Here is a 9,329-nt window from a genome sequence, read left to right as displayed (position 1 = left end):
TTTTAGTAGAGACGGGGTCTTGCTCTTGCTCAGGCTGGTCTCGAACTCCTGAGCTCAAACAATCCGCCCGCCTCGGCCTTCCAGAGTGCTAGGATTACAGGCGTGAGCCACCGCACCTGGCCTTTTTTTTTAATAGAACATCATTGAAGAGTTTTAAGTAAGGAAGTGTTATATTTGCATTTTAGAAAGATTACTCCTGGAATAAGATAGTGAAAGAATTAATTAAAGGAAATCAGAACTCAAGGGAGACCAGTTAGGAGGCTGTGGAGTTGTTTTCGTGAGAAAGAATGGAAAGTGGGGATTAAAGCCATGCTAGCCGTGAAAGAAAAAGAAGGGGAATCAATTAAAGGGAGGTGAAGGAGGAAGAATTGGCAGGACTTTACCAGTTACCTGTGGAGAGGTTAAGGGAGAAACTGCCAAAAGTTCCCAGGTTTTTGGCTTGGGAGTCCTAGAGAAAGTGGTTCATTGACCAGTAGAGGAAATAGAAGCGTAGGAGAAATTTACTAGGGAAGATATGTTCCATTTGGTGTTTGTTGAATTTAACATGCCAGTGAACATCCAGATAGAGTTGTCCCTCGACCTTTGAATGGTCAGGTTTGAGATTCAGGATAGAAGTCTTGGTTGCAAATAGATTTGAGAGTCAATCAGAGTATAAGTAAGGGGTGGCCGTAGATGAAGCAGGGTGAGTGTAGAAGGGTGAATGAGGGAACTCAGTCCCATAGATTAATCTTCTGTCACTGTTTTGTGATGTCTGCTTTTGAAGCATATTAAATTTGTATACATTGGCTTTCTATTTTGTTTCATTGATTACTGTTAGTATCCTAACAGTCAATACCTTAATATTTTAATACTTTAGTATCTGTAGGACCCTTTTTCCAAAGTCTGAGAAAAACTGTTTCCTCCCTTGTTATGAATTTTGTAATCATTTTGTTGATTCAAAAAAATATCCTGTTGGCATAATGATTGAAATTGCAAAATTTTTCATTGCTTCCAAATTACTTGGTTTCTGTTTATTTGTAGTTCCTTATTTCATTTTTGATGTTTATTTCTTGAATATTGCTTTGTTTCAGATGACTTTATAGATATTTTAAGTAGATTCAAGATAGGAGGTTTCCGTAGGTGCTTATTCATCTGTAAATTCCTTGCTTTATATTTTATCTGGTATTCATGTATCCACTGCATACTAGATGATGAACGGGTTTTAAATCTGTGCTTTAAAGGAATTTATAGTCTAGTGGGGTAAACTAACCATAATACAGTGTTTTTACCAAGTGCTTTGAGGTTACAGAAGAGGGAACAATTGATTTTTGTGGGGGAAGGATGGGAGGAGTGCTGTGGGATGGGTTCACTGTGGAGATGCATATGAAAGGGAGGAAGAGACATGGCATTGGAGGCTGCAGCACCAGCAGTGGCCAGGTGTGGGGGGGATGGTCCTGAAGGGGCTGCATAGGAGGAGTGCCTGGAGGGGAAGGTGGAGGATGAGCAGGAGCCAGTGCAGCAAGGTTGCCACAGCCCCTGTTCTTTAAAAGTCCTTTCACATGGTATTCTCTTGGTTGTCATAGCCGCACTGTGAAAGAGAACTTACAGGTGTTCCTTTTTCTTTTGCATTTTCTCTCCAGTCTTTCTTCTTCCTTTCATAATTTCTACTCTAATTACTTGAGAGGAAGAGTTTGATTATCATTATCCCTATTTTATGGATGAGAGAACCGATGCTCAGTGACTTATCTAGTGCCATAAGACTAAGAAAAAACTGATTCGAGTATACTAGGCTTCTTTTACATTCATTCAATGCCATCTTCTCTTTTCCTTTTTCTATTCCAGTTCTTTTAATTCTAAAAGTTACGAGGTTAGCGGAACCACCATCTTCCAGTAATTTGCCACAATGACGAACACAAAGGGAAAGAGGTGAGGCCCCTGATGTATGTTCTCTAGGTCTTTTAGAAAACATGGAGTTGTTCCTTTGGCCACATACATGTGAATCTACGAGAAAGGTGATATCGTGGACATCAAGGGAATGGGTACTATTCAAAAAGGCATGCCCCACAAATGTTACCGTGGCAAAACTGGAGGAGTCTACAACATTACCCATTATGCTGTTGGCATTGTTGTAAACAAACAAGGGGAAGATTCTTGCTAAGAAAATTAATGTGCATATTGAGCGTATTAAGCAGTCTAAGAGCTGAGACAGTTTCCTGAAACACGTGAAGGAAAATGATCAGAAAAAGAAGGAAACCAAGGAGACAGGTACCTGCGCCACTCAGAGAAGCATACTTTGTGAGAAGCAATAGAAAGGAGCTGGGCTGCTGGAAACTATTCCCTATGAATTCATGCCATCATAGGCATATTAAAAAAAAAAAAAAAAGACCCAGACTGTAAAAAAAAAAATTATGAAGTTGATAGAAAAATGGCATAAACTTGAATTACTGAATGAGAGTGTATAATTTGAGTGAATTTACTTTCTTTGTGTTCCTTGTCATAGGTAGTTTAAACAGATTATAAACATGAACTTAAAGAATCTAAAAGAGGAATAGGTTAGTCAACAATGACCTTCTGATTTATAGGTCTGACAATGCTGGAATTTGGTAACTTAAACTTTTCATTTTGTTGTATTTATTTTTAACTCTTTATTATGAAAAATTTCAAACAAATCCAAAAATAGAGATGATTATATTGAGCTTCAACAATTAACTCATAGCAGTCTCATTTCATATATAATCTCCCTTCCACCTATCCTCAGATATTTTTTGAAGCAAATCCTAGACATTATTACATTTAACTTGAACTTTTAAAAATGTTATACTTGAGTTTAACTTGTGCTCTTGTCTCCATTTGTGTCCTAGGCATTAGGTCCATTTCTTAATATTAATACTTGACCACTTCTTTTCCCTCCTGACCATAGGGGTTTCTAAAGTATACTGCTTTTAAGAAGTGAGTCCCAGCTGACTTTCAAAGATGGCCAGCTGTATAGACCATATTCTTCTTGCCATTTGCTACTTGTCAGTGGGTCTAGTGCCAGCTCCTAACCTAATGTGCAGCTAGGGTAAGATGTCCCCGTGTTTGTGCTCTGACCATGAGCTGACATAAGGATGGGTCTTGCAACAATGGTTTCATTTTGGTTAGATTTGAAGTTTCTGCCACATGACAAAGGTGTCATTCAAAATTAATCTCTGGATACTTATTCATTGGCAAGTTCAAGCATGTGATAGAATTATTTTTCCTTTTACTAACAAGCTAGAAGTAAATGGAGAAACCAGATGTCGACTGGACTTTAGACAGCAGGCAAAGTGGCATTGGCTGTTGATATTTGCCACATCGGTTGGCATCATGAATGGGCTTGGGAAGCAAGGAGCTAATGATTAACAAAGGAAAGAAAGTTTTTAGGGGGATTGTTATGTTCCTGTAATTTATCTTTTGCTGGGACATTTCCCCAGCATCTCTTTGGACCTAGAATCGTAAGGTCCAGACTTTCCTGATTGAAACAGCAAGGTGTGGTGAATGTGCTCGAGTACATGTGCCTGGGCCTGTGTGTGTGCACCGAGTGTTGGGGATGGCCTTGCTGACTGCTAACCTCCACACCCCTACTTTTGTTGACTCATGCTGTTTTTGATTAGCAATCTTTATAAAATTTGCAGAGATCTAAGTATAGAAATAGAATGTCAGCACTGTCTTCTCTAAAGCATTATTTCTGGGAGTCTGTTTCATTTGGCCTGTTGGGAAAGAGCAGTCCTATTAATAGTGATTCCTCAGATATGTTTATCGCATGTTTCAATGCCTTTTCTTTCCCGTGGAGATAAAAAGGAAACTGAACATTCTAGTGCTCTTTCTAGATCAGCCATAGATCTGTAAATGGTCCTAGTTGAGAAAATATTGGTACTGCTTGTCTGAAAATACAGTGGAGTTTAAAGGTAATGGAAAGAGGCGCGTGTGTGTGTGTGTGTGTGTGTGTACACACTTGCATGCCCACAGTGGTTGAATATATAAGGGTAATGGTCAGATCAGCTTTTACTGTACTTCTCAAATTAAAAGGCCATTTTTTCAAGAATTTGAGAAGAATCAGTATCAAGGCTTGAGTAGAAAACTCAAACTCCATAGCATCTTTCATCTAGAGAAAGGTACTTCCCAGTTTGGTTAGTTAACTGATGCTTTTTGGAGGCTCAATATACACTGTGAGCTGGTGCTCTGCTAAGCATGTTATGATAGAGGAGGGAACACAGACAAAATATCTGGGCTTCAGGCACTTAACATTTTTTGGAGTAAGTAAAATATATAAGATAACATGAAAAGTAACCTTTGAAGAATAGGTATGATTTAGAGAAGTAGTGAGGAGATGTGCTACTTGGGCCTCAGTCTGTACATCTGTAAAATGAGAGCATTGCACCTACATGACCTAAAGACCCCATTTAGATCATCTGACCCTGACCCTGTGTGGTTCTGTGATTCTCCAAGTTAAAAAACCTCCAAACAGAAAAAATTAGGCTTCACAAGCTTTGTAGTTCTGATTTCAGAGAGATAAGTTATCTTGGTTTTGTACAATTGAATTTTAAATTGTTGCTAAGGTAATTTTCTAAAGAAATTGAGTCATTTGTCACCTGTTGGATTCTGACATGTATCAGAAGTTGGCAAGATAAATGTAATTTAAAATATGGATAGTACAAAATTTTATCAAAAAGCTTTGCCATGTCAGGGTGATTTCTTAGTGATTACTTTTCTCAGGTAATTGTTATGCAACCACCCTAAAAAATGGAATATACTAGAGGAATCATTCCTATATATCTATCTAAAATGAAATCAACCATTATTAGAGTATTGCAACCCCAAGAACACTTCTTTGGTTCACTAAGTGAGTTTAGTTTGCTTTGTTCAGATTTAAATGGTATTCATAAGATGGAAACTATGTTACCATTTTTCTAGGATCATTTCTCTGCTGTTCTCAGTAAAACCCATTATTTACTTCATATATTCCTATCACCACAGAATCTATCACCACTAAATAATGTTTGATCAGAAACATTATTAATTGGAAGATTTAGGATCACACACTCTCCTATTCTTGCTGCTTTCCTATCCTCTATTTTCCTCCTCCCTCCATGTTTTCCCTAAAATTTCTCTTGATTTAAAAATTTTTTAAAATTACTATGTAATAAAATTATCTTTTTTGGTATCAGTTCTGCGACTTTCAGTACTTATATTGATTCATGTAACCACACCACAATCATAATACAGAGCACTGCCATCATCCCAGAAAACTCCCTTGTATTATATCCATTTTACAATCCCACCAGCAGTGTATGAGGGTTCTAATTTCTCCACATCTTTACTAACACTTGTTATTGTCTGAATTTTTTTTTTTTTTTTTTTTGAGACAGCGTCTCACTGTGTTGCCTGGGCTAGAGTGCCATGGCGTCAGCCTACCTCACAGCAACCTCAAACTCCTGGGCTCAAGCGATCCTACTGCCTCAGCCTCCCGAGTAGCTGGGACTACAGGCATGCGCCACCATGCCCGGCTAATTTTTTCTATATATTTTTAGTTGTCCGATTAATTTCTTTCTATTTTTAGTAGAGAGGGTCTCGCTCTTGCTCAGGCTGGTCTTGACCTGCTGAGCTCAAACAATCCGGCCGCCTCGGCCTCCCAAAGTGCTAGGATTACAGGCGTGAGCCACCGCGCCGGCCTTTGTCTGAGTTTTTGATTGTAGTCAGCTAATGGGTGTCAAGAGGTATCTCATTGTGGTTTTGATTTGCATTTCCCTAAAGACTAATTATGTTGAGCATCTTTTCTTGTGCTTGTTGACCATTTGTATATCTTTTTTCAGGAAATATATATTCTCATCATTTGCCCAACTTTCAATTGTGTTATCTGTCTTTTTAGTGTTGAATTGTAACAGTTCTTTATGTATTCTAGATATAAATTTCTCATCAAATATATAATTTGCAAATACTGTTTTCCAGTTTTTGGTTTGTCTTTCACTTTCTTGGTGGTGTCCTTTGAAGCACAAAAGTTTTTAATTTTGATGAAATCCAGTTGGTATGTTTTTTCTTTGTTGCTTGTACTTTCAGTGTTGTATCTAAGAAATTATCTAACTCAAGGCCACAAAGATTTTACACATCTGTTTTGTTCTAAGAGTTTTATAGTTTTACCTCTTACAGTTAGGACTGTGATTCATATTGAATTGATTTTTGAGAATGGTGTAAGGTAGATATCCAACTTCATTCTTTTGCATGTGGATATCCAGTTGTCCAGCAACATTTGTTAAAAAGACTGTTCCTTTCTCATTGAATTGTCTTGGCACCCTTGTCAAAATGAATTCACCAAAATGAATTTTCCACTTATTTTTGGCCTCACAATTCTATTCCATTCATCTGTGTCTCCATTTTGATGTCAATACCACATTGTCTTATTACAGTAGTTTTGTAGTTTTGAAATTGGGAAGTGTGAGTCCTCCAACTTTATTCTTTTTCTTTTCTTTTTTTTTTTTTTTTTTGAGGTAGAGTCTCACTCTGTTGCCCAGGCTTGAGTGCTGTGGCATCAGCCTAGCTCACAGCAACCTCAAACTCCTGGGCTCAAGTGATCCTCCTGCCTCAGCCTCCGGAGTAGCTGGGACTACAGGCATGCGCCACCATGCCCGGCTACGTTTTTCTATATATTTTTAGTTGTTCAGATAATTTCTTTCTATTTTTAGTAGAGACGAGGCCTCGCTCTTGCTCAGGCTGGTCTCGAACTCCTGAGCTCAAACGATCCACCTGCCTCGGCCTCCAGAGTGCTAGGATTACAGGTGTGAGCCACCGTGCCCGGCCGCTTTTTTAAGATTGTTTTTGGCTAGAGTGAGATTTGTATAAACTTAAGTTGGATCTAGTAACTCCCTTCTTGAAATCTTCTAATTGGTGACATCTAATTACATCTATCATCAAATTTCATCTCTAACTTCATCCACAAAATTTATAATCTGACCCCTGCCTATTTTTTCACCTCTCACCCATTTTCCCTCTTTCTCGCTGCCTTGTAGCTACATTGACCTATTTTCTGCTTCTTGAAAGCTTTAAAAAGCCATTACAGGGCTTTCGCATATACAAACACTTTCTCTTGGAGTGCTGCTCTTCCCTTCACTCTACCTAACTCCTACTCATTCTTCAGATCTTAGCCTAAATGCCATTCTAAAAGAAAGACTTGTTCCTATTATGTTTTAAATATTGATTTATCTTTTCCCAGTTAGAGAAGTAAAACACACATGTTCATTATAGCAAATTTGAAAAATAAAGATGTGTACACACACACACACACACACACACACACACACACAAATACAAGAAAATCAGAGGACAAGTATTTAATGTTGTAGAGACATCTAATGCCCGGGTTATTTGGTCCTTTGTTCCTTGTTTTCCTTTTCTGTTTGGAAGCCTGCAGAATTATTTCCTTTATAATTGAAATTGCCAGGATGTGTTCATATTGGGTCTATTGTCATTTGTTTTGCTTGAAATATAGGCCCTCTCATCTATAGGCTAGTGTCTGTTTACAGTTTAGGAAAGTTTTCTTATTTGGTACTTGTAATATAGTTTTAGTTTCTTTGATGTTGTGATTCTAGGATTGACTCTTACTTCTCGATTTTCTGTGTCACTCTCTTTTCTTGCTGTTGTTTCCTTTTCTTTTCACCCAACCCCTTTTAAGTTGAATAATGGGATGACATCTTAAATGTATCTTCTATATAATGGATACAGTTTTCTACATAGACATTTCAATGCTATATTGCTACCAATTGTCTTAATTAATGCTTTTTTCTTTGCTGATTTTCTTATTAAGCTTATCTTTTAATCTCAACCTAGTCTCACTTTGTCATTGTTTATTGAAGCTACTTTATATAGTGCATAAGGCAATACTGTATGCCCAAACATGTATCAAATGAGTGATGGAAGGATTGAATACATGCGTTAACAACAACCAGATCTTGGTTGGTGTAACCTACTCAGACTATCAAAATATTTTTCTAGTAATGTATTCTTTTTTTAAAAAACAGTTATACTGAGGTGTAAGTTATATACCGTAAAATTCACCTATAGTAAGGGTACGAATTCAGTGATTTTTAGTAAATTTTAGAGTTGTACAACTATGACAACAGTCCAGTTTTATAATGTTTCAGTCACTGAAAAAAGTTCCTTCATGCCTCTTTGCAGTTAAATCCCTGCTTCTATGCTCTGCTTTCTGTCTCTATAAATTTGGCCTTGTGTAGACATTTCATATAAATGTATGCTTATGTCATTGTTCATACACACACACACACACACACACACACACTTTTAGAATTGTTTTTATAAACAACTTTTTTATAAAGTATATATATATAAAGTATATAAATACACACAGTACATACTTTTGTAATTGTTGTCATTTTTAAGCATCTCTTTCTAGAGGTTACCTCCCTGTCTGCAGAGCTCAGCAATCAGTGGTCAGCCAGTGCTTGACAGTGGTTCCACTCAAACATCTTGAGCCAGTGAGGCTTTTGTCCTCTACGGGTAGATCTGTGTGTGGGTAGAGGAGCACTTTCAAAGTTCAGGCTATTTTCAGATCTGCCCTTGCTTTTGCTTTCACTCAGTCCTTTCATGTCTCCTCTGTTCCTGTGTGCTGCTTCAGGGTTGGCCACAAACTTGCCCCAACCATGACTGCAACCTCAGCCTACTAGAGCTTCCTCACCTGCCATCTCGTACATCACTTACGCTGACAGTGCAGCTGGGCATGTGTGTTCTTCACCACTCCAAATTCAGCAAACTCCCTTCCACCCCAGCAGTAAAGCTGTCAGTCCTGAGGCCTTGCCCTGCCCTGTCCTGCAGAACCTCTATATACTGAGTGGGTAGATGGCAAGGTGGGAGTAGCCTCACACAGACTCACGTTGTTCTTACCCAACTTTTAGCAGTTTTTGAAGCATAAATGCTTCTCAAATCTACCTTTGGTAGATTTCCAGAGCACTGAAAAGGTTGTTTTGTTAATTTCATCTAGATTTATAATTGGTTTTTGGGGAGAGGAATTGCCTGCCTTCTTACTAGGCTATAGTCAGAAATCCTGCCTCTCAGAATGTGTTCTTTTTCTAATGTAGTTAGTCATTTCCCCAGATATATGTGCTGAATTAGTCAGAATTCTCCAGAAAAACAGAACCAAACCCCTGTGTTAGTTAGGGTTCTCCAGAAAAACAGAACCAATAGGCAGGGCAAGGCAAACCATTAAGACTGCAGATTTTCTGCTGGGCTGAGACGGAGTTTGTTGAATCGGAGTGGTGAATGATACACATGCCCAGTGTGTGTGTGTGTGTGTGTGTGTGTGTGTGTGTGTGTGTGTGTGTGTG

At 38.2% G+C, this 9,329-nt stretch overlaps 1 protein-coding gene across 2 annotated transcripts in view; it reads left to right on the top strand.

The window, feature by feature from the left end:
• The window catches only part of TPST1 (tyrosylprotein sulfotransferase 1), a 139,418-nt gene that overhangs the window by 21,655 nt on the left and 108,434 nt on the right, over positions 1–9,329 (top strand). Inside the window, exon 1 of one of the 2 annotated variants that reach the window (XM_012640385.1) lies at positions 1,851–1,905. The exons of the other annotated variant lie outside the window; for it this stretch is intronic. The gene's annotated coding sequence lies outside the window, so the exon portion shown is untranslated. Of the gene's footprint in view, positions 1–1,850; positions 1,906–9,329 lie in introns of those variants that run through there. 2 annotated transcript variants of the gene reach the window in all.

The sequence above is a fragment of the Propithecus coquereli genome, unplaced genomic scaffold (assembly GCF_000956105.1).
Source record: "Propithecus coquereli isolate 6110/MARCELLA unplaced genomic scaffold, Pcoq_1.0 Scaffold150, whole genome shotgun sequence".
Lineage (NCBI taxonomy): Eukaryota > Metazoa > Chordata > Mammalia > Primates > Indriidae > Propithecus > Propithecus coquereli.
This window is presented reverse-complemented; position numbering and strand designations above follow the sequence as displayed.